Raw genomic sequence first — 11945 nt, 5'->3', positions numbered from 1 at the left:
CTTCATATGTAACCAACATAGAAATTCATGCATTATATCAATGACTAAATCACAACAACATGCATCACTAGCACATAACTCATGCAATGAATATAGAATGAAGAGTTTATTCTCCTTAAAATTGTATTCATTATGGACATAAAAATTCTTATACTCATTCATTCTCTTTCCAATGCCATCATCAAACAAATATGAATCATGCAAATAGGACACACTAGATGCACTACCCATGTAAACATTTAACACATCACAAAGATTCGAGCATAATGCATACAACCCATTGTCATAACAAAGACTCACCAATTTGACAACTTTTGAAAAATCACAATCACTAACATTTAAATTTGAAGCATGTGGTTCCTCACCAATATCAAACCCATGAAATCTGGAAATAAAAGTTAAGTCCAAATCACATCCCTTATACCTCAAAAGTGCAAATTTCCCATCAAACCCATGAAAGGTAAAACTCACATAATTAATAGGGGGAAATAGCTCATACCTCATAGTTGTTGCATTAACAACTATTTTTACCTCTCCTCGATTGATATGTGGATCAACCCATTGAACCCATCCATCCTCACCACTCACTTGCCTCCTCATCTCGAGGGCGCCAAAGTCCTGCAAAGAAAAATTAATATTGCTCGGGATTGAACCGGCTATATCATCACTAGATATGTAAATCTCATCTTTGTACATAGGTACTTGGAGAGATTTATACAAAATTAAATCACTCTCATCCTCACTCTTTTCATTCTTTTGGGCCTTTAATTCATTTTTCTTTTCTTTTTCTTTGGCCTCTTTTGCATTTTCATCTTTTCTCTCTTTTTTCTTTTCTATGGCCATCTCACTCTTTTGTTCTCTCTTTCTTTCGGCCATTTTAAATTTTCTTTCACTCTCACAATTAAATTGCAGTTGATCATCAGTAATTACAATTGAAATAGGTTGATCAAGAAAGGTACATGATGAATCATAACATGCGTGCATCAAATTATTACTACTTTCTTCTTTCTCCTCCATAGCACACACATTAAAAGCAAATTCACCATCTAAGGATTCACCCTCCACAGCACAACACTCTATGCTCAAATCAGAAATCAATGGGGTACCAACCTCCTCAATTCTCTCAACCTCCACTTTAGATTCGACATCAATTGGCGATTTTACTATAGTCACCTCCTCACGTGGACATTGGGTGATATCATGCCCAACTTCTAAACACCAACAACAAATAATATCACAAATACGAGAATTTGAGTTTTTAAATGTACCTTGATATTCATGCTTCAAAACCAACTTCGGTCTAGTTATGATCTTCTTCTCTCCACTTGACCTTCGAGCGGATGTCAATAACTCCTTCCACGAGTCAATTCCCTGCCTACCACTCGATTTGCACCTCCTATCTTCACGATACAAATGAAATACTCTATCCCCACCAAATCTACTAACTCGTCTCTTCTCATTAACAATACCCGCTAGCCTATCCAACCTTTCGTGTAGAGGCTTAAGCTCCTTCTCCCATAATCTATCGAACCCTTCTAACATCAATTGGAATTGACGATCGTCAACCATTATACCTGCAAGAAAATGTTAGTATAAAACAATAAAAGAATAAAGTTTCCTCACCACAAATTCTCACTAGTCACTCCAATGAAAATTCACTCGCACTCGTCTTTTTCCCTCACCACAAAACCTCACAAATCACTCCAATGAAAATTCACTCCACTCAAATATTTTCACTCAAGTGAGAATCCTCAAGGGGGCGCTTAAGTCTCATGGCTTCCACGTATCAAACTTATGAGATCAATCCTGTGACGCTTGAAACTCGACTCACTTAGACCACAGAAGGATAAGCAACTTTGGAAATTGACAAGAATGCGACTAAATGACAAGGACAAACTTAACGCTGAAATATAAACGCTAAAATTCCAACAAACACCCAATTCAATTTTTTTTCGGATGAACAGTACCGTGAACAGTAAAGCTTGCAGATGAACAGTGCCGTGAACAGTAAACTCGGCAAATGAACAGTAACTCAAAATTAATGGTTGTCAAATGTTACCCATGGATTGTAGATTGTTTGGGTAAAATTAATTGAAAATCGGAGTAGGATTAGTAGGGTAATTTGACACAATAAATTTCGGGTTAGGGTTCATATGCCAACTTCGTAGATCTGAAATTCCGGTTTCACACGAACACGAAATCTGAAATTAGATGAGGGCTTTTGTTCGACTCGCCGAGACGATTTCGGAACTGGTCTCCGATCGAACAAACATTACCGGAAGCGACCGGGATCGGCGAAAAAGCTCGGCGGCGCGCTTAGGCGCTGTTTGGTCAGAATTCCGAAAAATTTTCCGATTTTTTTTTTAAATTCGATTTTTCGATTTTTTTTTCCACTCGGATTATGAACCTGACGGCTCTGATACCACTTAAATGTCACGCCCGAAACTCGGGATGGACACCGGCGTCGTTTAACAATCACACAATTGAAAACAACAAGCCTTTGTAGCACAGTTTAAACCGAATCCAGTTTATACATCATAATCTCAATAAAATAACCATTGTCTTTACAATCACCGAATTAAATAAGACGACAGAGTTTTCAAATGCGGAAACGTAAGACTGAAATAAATTAACTAAAACGTAATCAGTTTCTCGATCGTTCACCATCCCCAAAACTGTTCGGTTTCTTCCTCCTCGATCTGTTCTTCGGGCTTATCTGGGGAGGGTCGTAAGGGGGGTGAGTATTTGGGAATACTCAGCAAGTGGGGGAATTATCGAGCACAATAAAAACAACGTGCATAAATTTCGAATCATAAATCATGAGTTTCATACGTGCTTCATAACACATGCATAAACTTTACTAGCCACTGTGATTTATCTAACTTTCTATGGTTTACTGACGTCAGTCCCTAATTTTTACTCCTCTAAGGGGGCGAGGCCGTATAGCGGTTATATCCCCCACCGCGTAAGGGTACGTTATGGTTGGGATTCCCACCCATATACAGTCGACTCCTCACAGTGCTTAAAACCGAATGACAACAACACAAGAAAAGGAGTAGGAAAGAACATGTACTCGACCATATTTTCAAAAACACACGAAGAATGCATAATCGAAATTAATTCTTTAAAACAGCCCACTTACAGTATTTGATTGCTAAAGAAACGTGACTGCTTGGCTTTGGAATTTAGATCGCTCCTCGCTCCTTGTCCGGGCAGCGCTTCGGTTCGATTTCTAGGCTAACTTCGGGACGATTTTCGGGCAGAGTTTTTGCTAGGATTGCTGCTGAAATTTTCGAAATTCAGCAAGGGATTTTTCGAGTTTTTAGTGTAGGGAATGCTAGGCTTTGATGTGGTATTTATAGGAGAGAAGGGTGGAGCTCAATATGGTAGCCCAATCATGCCTAATTTTGGTTCAAATCTCTCAATTTTGGCTCTCATATCCTTGCCATTATTTCGAAATTCTTGATGCTTAATTAGTGAGATTTGTTCCTTGATCTCATGCTCTCCATTGGTTCAAGATTTAGGTTCCTAGGTGGGAAGGATTTTGGTCAACCTTGGATGATTTAATTCCATGCACACTAGTATCTATCCATCCCCATACTAGGCAATTTAATCTAGGAGGAATTTTCGAGATTCCCTAGCAATATCCCACCTCAATTCTTTTAATTTGTATGATATCCAAATCTTGCAAAAATTTTCCTTCCCAATTTCGAAATTTACATGCCTTGGTGTAATATTATTGACTTAACAAAAGATTTTCCAACAACTATTTCCCATATACAAATATTATTCTAATGATAAAATCTTGTGCTAAAATTCCCTACAATATTTAATTATATACAAGTTTTCGGTTCTCACATTCCTCCCTCCTTATGAGAAGTTTCGTCCTCGAAACTTGAGTTGGCTTGGTCTGGAAATAGGTAGGGATATTCCTTACGCATCTTTTCTTCAACTTCCCAAGTTGCTTCCCGCTCTGTGTGGTTGGACCACTACACTTTGACATAGGGAATGATGCGTCGCCTGAGGACTTGTTTCTTGGTGTCCACGATTCTGATAGGAACTTATTCGTATTTCAGTCCTTCTCCCAAGTTTCCTTCGGTCAAGAGTGGTTCTACTTCTAAAACGTGACTTGGGTCTGGAATGTACCTCCTTAGTTGGGACACGTGGAACACGTTGTGGATTCTTGACATGTTTGGTGGCAGTGCCAGCCTGCATGCTAGCGTGCCCACTTTTTCCCAGATTTCAAAGGGTCCAACATATCGAGGGTTCAGCTTCCCGGCCTTACTTAATCGGATAACTCCTCTCATAGGCGAGACTTTCACATAAGCCTTCTCGCCCACGTTGAACTCTACCGGCCTTCTTTTAAGATCTGCCCAGCTCTTCTGTCGATCTTGAGCTTCTCTCGGACAATTTTAACTTTGTCCACAGTCATTTGTACTAGCTCGGGTCCCACTAAGGCTTTCTCTCCCACTTCATCCGGTAAAGGCTTCAAATGGAGTCATCACAATATTGACGTGATAATTGTTATTGTAGGCGAATTCTATCAGGGGTATATGTTCACTTCAATTACTACTGAAGTATATGACACATGCCCTTACCAAACCCTCTAGGATTAGAATCATTCTCTCTGTTTGACCATCATTTTAAGGGCGACAAGCCGTATTAAGAGTGACTTTTGTTCTCATGGCTTCTTGAAAGCTCTACCACAAACGTGACACAAATCTTGGATATATATCAGACATTATGATTGTTGGCACTCCATGTAGCCGCATAATGTTATCCAAGTATAGAGTAGTCAACTTGTCAATATTATAATTCCTTCGAACAAGTGGAAAATACGTAAATTTTATGAGTCTATCTACGATTATCTGTACCCCGTCGTGACTCTGTATTGACTTTTACAATTCTACAACGAAATCCATGGAAATATGTTCTCATTTCCATTCTAGGATTATAACAGTTGCAGTAGTCCTTTCAGTCGTTGTTGCTCAACTTTCACTTGTTAGCATACTTGTCAATTAAATATAAACTCGGCGACGTCTCTTTTCATTATGTTTCGCCAGAAGCTTTCTTTCAAATCCCTATACATCTTTGTACTGACGGATAGATTTGGAATGTTGACTTATGCGCCTCTTACATCACTTCTTATCGAAGATTGTCAATGTATGGCACACACAATCGTCCTCTCATCCCTAGGATTCCGTCTGGATCCACTTGAAATTCTGACGAATTTATTTCCTTAGCTTGTTCTTGAACTTCTCTAGTGTTATGTCTCGATTCTAATTTAACTTGGCTGTTTCTCGAAGACATGGTTGCACGGATAGTGATGCAATGGTTATCTTACCCATGTTTTTTTTCCCGACTTAAAGCATCGACAACCTTATTTGTCTTGCTGGCGTGGTAGCTTATTGTCAAATCAGAGTCCTTGAATAACTCTATCCACCTTCTTGCCTCATTTTTAATTCTTTTTGAATGAACAAATACTTGAGGCTTGGTGGTCTGTGAATATTTCACACTTGGCATAGTTGAGAAAGCGTCTTCAAATGTTCAAAGCAAAATCACTGCTGCCAACTAGAGATCCTGAGTAGGGTAGTTCTGCTCGTGCGGTTTCAACTGCCTTGATGCGTAGGCAATCACTCTTCCCTCCTGCATGAGTACGCATCCTAAACCATCCTTAGATGCGTCACTGTAGATAGTGAAATCTTTATTTTCTACGGGTAGGATCAACACTGGCGTAGATACGAGTTTCTCTTTCAATGTCTGGAACTCTTCTCACAACCGTCATCCCCGATGAATTTTGAATTCTTCTGTGTGAGCTTCGTCAGTGGCACGGCTATCGAGGAGAACCTTTCGACAAACTTCCGGTAGTAACCTGCCAATCCAAGAAGCTTCTGCTATCGGTGGCGTTCTTCGGTCTCGGCCACTCCGTAATCGCCTCTACCTTCCTTGGATCCACTGACACTCCTTCTCTTGATTTCGATCCTACATGACCTTATTCTGAGTGCTGACATTGGGGTGTCTTCTGCTCTGACCTTTAGCCGATGACAGCATGTCCTCAGGTCAAGCTTGGAGAAGACTGTATCTCCTTTAAGTTGATCGAAAAGACCGTCTATGATTGGAAAAATATATTTATCTTGATTGTGATCTTATAGAGTTCTCTATAATCTATACACAATCTCATAATTTAATAATGCTTCTTTACAAATAGTACCGGGGCTCCTTAAAGAGATGCATTTGGCTTAATCCATTTTTTGTCTAACAACTATTGGAGTTATTATTTTAGCTCCTTGAGTTCATCTGGAGCCATTCGGTACAATTTATTGGAGATTAATGCATCACTGGTACCAAATTTATCTCAAACTCTACTTCTTAGTCCGAGAATATTCCAAGAAGCCTTTCTGGAAAAACGTCTGAAAATTTTCGTATTACTTGAATATCTTCCAATTTCAGCTTATCTCCTTCTTGCACTTTGTTCACCATTGCTAGGTAAACTTCTTGTCCCGATATTATGGCTTTCCAATTCTAGGTAACAGAAAAAAAATGTATTTATGTTCCTTGGCATTGCCACGGTACCTGAAGAACATGGTACCTGATTTCTTCTTGGTTCGGGGTTCAGAGTTTGATATTCTTACTCCGGAAATCTACTATTGCATGGCTCTTAGATAATCAGTTCATCCCTAAGATGGCGTCGAAATCTACCGAAGTGAGATTGAATCAAGTCAGCACTAAATATATGCGAACTGATACTGATTTATTCTATCTTTAATTTATACCGATTACTATCTCAAAATTAAAACCCATATAGAATATTGAAACTTATCTCAATATCGATCTATAGCTTATTGACTTAAATCCCGAAAATTATAACCTAGTCGTTACTCAAATAATTATTCTTTTACTAAATCTTACTTCATCAAGACCATGAGCCTATCACACTCTAACACAAAGGAGTTCATTGAATATCATTCTCTTTGAATCATTCTTAGTACTATAAAAGTCAAAACTTATTATGATGTTCCTTTCTCAATGTCAAACAATATCTCATAACTTATTTTATTCACATAAGGTCGTAATCTACTAGTTATCCCAAAATATTATAAATTTCTTAACATTAAGATATTTCTTCCCACACTCATTTAACAAGATAACCCAAAATCATACATATTTAATGTTAACGCTTAGCATTCTTAAGAACCCAAATTAATGTTTACACATTTAACTATTGCCCAAAATCAACTTCCGTATTGGAATATCCAAAACTTATTATAACTCTTATCTCAGATTTTCATATACTAGTTTTTTTTTTTCTTCATAAGTAATTTATTGTCCCCAAATCAAATATTTCATCTTAAGTCAGAAGCTTAAGTCAACTTATCTTAGATAGGTACAATCCCAACAATATAAATCAATACTAATTGTTTCCTAATCAATTTCATAAAAATCAGATAAGCACTACAAGAAACGCGTTGAACGCGATTTTTCGAGATATTTTCCAAAAATAGAAAGTTTTGAGATGGACATATGGATTCGAAGAGTATGTCAAGGGGGTTTCATATCAGTTGACGAAACCGAATTCGGAGTTTCCTACGAAAAAAAAAATCAAAGAACACATGATGGCGGGTTGACTTGTTGAATCGACCGAGTTGACTCGCCGGGTTGACTCGCCGAAGTATGGTCGGAGTAAAGGTGTGTGTCGGCAACGGCGTGAGGGTGACAGAACTGGTGGCGGCACGGAAGGAATCGGTCGGAAAACGACCCAATTAGACCGAAAACTCGCGCAACTCGGTTGACTCACTCGAATTTGGGCGTTTCCGATTGGTTGATCCGAACTCAAAATTAATGGTTGTCAAATGTTACCCATGGATTGTAGATTGTTTGGGTAAAATTAATTGAAAATCGGAGTAGGATTAGTAGGGTAATTTGACACAATAAATTTCGGGTTAGGGTTCATATGCCAACTTCGTAGATCTGAAATTCCGGTTTCACACGAACACGAAATCTGAAATTAGATGAGGGCTTTTGTTCGACTCGCCGAGACGATTTCGGAACTGGTCTCCGATCGAACAAACATTACCGGAAGCGACCGGGATCGGCGAAAAAGCTCGGCGGCGCGCTTAGGCGCTGTTTGGTCAGAATTCCGAAAAATTTTCCGATTTTTTTTTAAATTCGATTTTTCGATTTTTTTTCCACTCGGATTATGAACCTGACGGCTCTGATACCACTTAAATGTCACGCCCGAAACTCGGGATGGACACCGGCGTCGTTTAACAATCACACAATTAAAAACAACAAGCCTTTGTAGCACAGTTTAAACCGAATCCAGTTTATACATCATAATCTCAATAAAATAACCATTGTCTTTACAATCACCGAATTAAATAAGACGACAGAGTTTTCAAATGCGGAAACGTAAGACTGAAATAAATTAACTAAAACGTAATCAGTTTCTCGATCGTTCACCATCCCCAAAACTGTTCGGTTTCTTCCTCCTCGATCTGTTCTTCGGGCTTATCTGGGGAGGGTCGTAAGGGGGGTGAGTATTTGGGAATACTCAGCAAGTGGGGGAATTATCGAGCACAATAAAAACAACGTGGATAAATTTCGAATCATAAATCATGAGTTTCATACGTGCTTCATAACACATGCATAAACTTTACTAGCCACTGTGATTTATCTAACTTTCTATGGTTTACTGACGTCAGTCCCTAATTTTTACTCCTCTAAGGGGGCGAGGCCGTATAACGGTTATATCCCCCACTGCGTAAGGGTACGTCATGGTTGGGATTCCCACCCATATACAGTCGACTCATCACAGTGCTTAAAACCGAATGACAACAACACAAGAAAAGGAGTAGGAAAGAACATGTACTCGACCATATTTTCAAAAACACACGAAGAATGCATAATCAAAATTAATTCTTTAAAACAGCCCACTTACAGTATTTGATTGCTAAAGAAACGTGACTGCTTTGCTTTGGAATTTAGATCGCTCCTCGCTCCTTGTCCGGGCAGCGCTTCGGTTCGATTTCTAGGCTAACTTCGGGACGATTTTCGGGCAGAGTTTTTGCTAGGATTGCTGCTGAAATTTTCGAAATTCAGCAAGGGATTTTTCGAGTTTTTAGTGTAGGAAATGCTAGGCTTTGATGTGGTATTTATAGGAGAGAAGGGTGGAGCTCAATATGGTAGCCCAATCATGCCTAATTTTGGTTCAAATCTCTCAATTTTGGCTCTCATATCCTTGCCATTATTTCGAAATTCTTGATGCTTAGTTAATGAGATTTGTTCCTTGCTCTCATGCTCTCCATTGGTTCAAGATTTAGGTTCCTAGGTGGGAAGGATTTTGGTCAACCTTGGATGATTTAATTCCATGCACACTAGTATCTATCCATCCCCATACTAGGCAATTTAATCTAGGAGGAATTTTCGAGATTCCCTAGCAATATCCCACCTCAATTCTTTTAATTTGTATGATATCCAAATCTTGCAAAAATTTTCCTTCCCAATTTCGAAATTTACATGCCTTGGTGTAATATTATTGACTTAACAAAAGATTTTCCAACAACTATTTCCCATATACAAATATTATTCTAATGATAAAATATTGTGCTAAAATTTCCCTACAATAATTAATTATATACAAGTTTTCGGTTCTCACAAAGACGGCAAAGAGATTTGTCTGGAAAATCAACAAAGTAAGACATGTATCAAAGTTGACACACAATCTGATTTCAGTGGGATAGCTTGACGATGAAGGTCATAAGGTGACCTTTGGTGATGGTTCTTAGAAAGTGAAAAAGGGAGCCATGATTGTTGCTCGAGGAAAGAAAACTGGCATAATTTATATGACTTCCAGTTTGAAAAATAAATTAGCAGATGTGGATGCTGGAGCTAATTCAAGTCTATGGCATAGTAGGCTTGGGGATACGAGTGAGAAGGAAATGAAAATGCTTGTTTCAAACGGAAAGCTACCAGAATTAAAGATCTTTGAACACAAATTGTGTGAAGCTGTATTTTTTGGAAAGCAGAAAAATAAAAGAGGTCAGAAAACCAAAATCGACGGATTTGGAGCTGGTACATACTGATGTATGTGGAGCATCTCCTATGGCATCCCTTGGAGATCACTCAAGATATTATGACACTACTGTTGACAATTCGAGCAGGAAATTTTGAGTTTATTTTGTGAAAAATAAATCGGATGTTTATAAGACCTTTAAATAGTGGGAGTTAGCCATGGAAAATGTAATGGATTCCCTGTCATCCAATCACATGTAGGAGTTGTCAGAACTTCCTGAAGGTAAAAAGGTTTTACATAGCAAGTGGGAGTACCGGTTAGAACATGACGGTAGCAAGCGGTACAAAGAAATACTTGTTGTAAAAGATGAAAAGGAATTCATTGGTTACACTGATATTTTCTCTCTAGTGGTAAATTTAACTACTTTACTTGGATTGATGGTAAAAGAAGATTTACATCTGGAACAGTTAGATGTAAAGACGACGTTTCTTCATGATAAGCTAGATGAAGAAATAAATCAATCACAGGGATTTGAAGTACGAGAGAAAGAGAAAATGATGTGAAAACTTCGGAAGAGCTTATATGGTCTCAAACAAGCTCCAAGACAGTGGTACAAGAAGTTTGATGGTCTAATGAATAATGATGGTTTTTTGAGGTATCAGGCCGATTACTGTTGTTATGTGAAGCTTGATGGTTATTATATCATACTACTGATATATGTAGATGATATGTTGATAGCAGGAGCTTGTCTAGAGGAGATTGATAAACTCGAGAAAGAATTATCAAAGAAATTTGCTTTGAAGGATTTGGGTGCTGCAAAACAAATCCTTGGAATAGGGATTCTTAGAGATCGGGTGAATGAAGTCTTGAAGCTTGAGAAGATTCTTGGAAGCAAGAATCCAGCTGATATGCTCACGAAAGCTGTTATCATTGAAAAACTGAAGTTGTGTCTAACTTCAGTTGGTCTCCTGGACTAACAAAGGAGGTATGAGCTGCTGTACTGATAGTGTGAAGACATGATTGAAATCAAGTCTTCAAGTGAGAGAATTGTTAGGTGAGATTTAATGGGGTGAGTCACATTAAATAAAGTAATAAAAATCACATATCCCACATCGAATGTTTACAAAACTGAACGATGAAATTATTTATAAATAGAGCTCAATTCTTTCAGTTATTGTATCCCAAAATCAAAAACTTTTCAGCTTTGATAAAAAGAGAGTGCATAGAAAAAAAAAAGTGTATTTTTCTCTTGAGTGCGAGAATTCTCTTGTGTGAGTTAGAGAAATTATTTTCTCAGTATACTCGGGTTGGGAGTGAGATATTTAGTGTACTAGTATATACACTTGTTGTAATATTTTTTCCAGTTATAAAAGTTGTAGTGCTCTATGGACGTAGCCTATTTTTGGGTGAACCACGTAAATCTTTGTGTTCTTGTTGATTAATTTATTCCGTAATTTTTCAGTACTATATTATCATCGTGGTCGGCATCGCTTCGGTAAAATTTCCGGACATTGAAAACATAACTCCGAATACATTCTTGCAGCCATGGACTTAAATATTTGTAAATAAGTAATAAATTTCTGTTTTGTCACCAAAATGCTTTAAGTAAAAACTTGTGTGAGATCGGTCTCACGGGTCGTATTTTGTGAGACAGATCTCTTATTTGGATCATTCATAAAAAAATATTACTTTTTATGCTAAGAGTATTACTTTTTATTGTGAATATCGATATGATTAACATGTCTCACAGATAAAGATTCGTGAGACCGTCTCACAAGAGACCTACTCAATGCTTTAAACACTATTAAAATTTTAATAATTGTTTTAATAATATCCTATCAAATTAGGTTGAATTTTTCTAACCAACAGGTAGAAACTTTAACACTCAAACAAATACAAATTTTTTTTTATTTAAAAAATTGTAATTAATGGA

Source organism: Primulina eburnea, chromosome 13 (assembly GCF_022965805.1).
Source record: "Primulina eburnea isolate SZY01 chromosome 13, ASM2296580v1, whole genome shotgun sequence".
In the NCBI taxonomy this organism is placed as follows: Eukaryota; Viridiplantae; Streptophyta; class Magnoliopsida; order Lamiales; family Gesneriaceae; genus Primulina; species Primulina eburnea.
The sequence above is the reverse complement of the archived record's forward strand: the minus strand, read 5'-3'. Positions refer to the sequence as shown.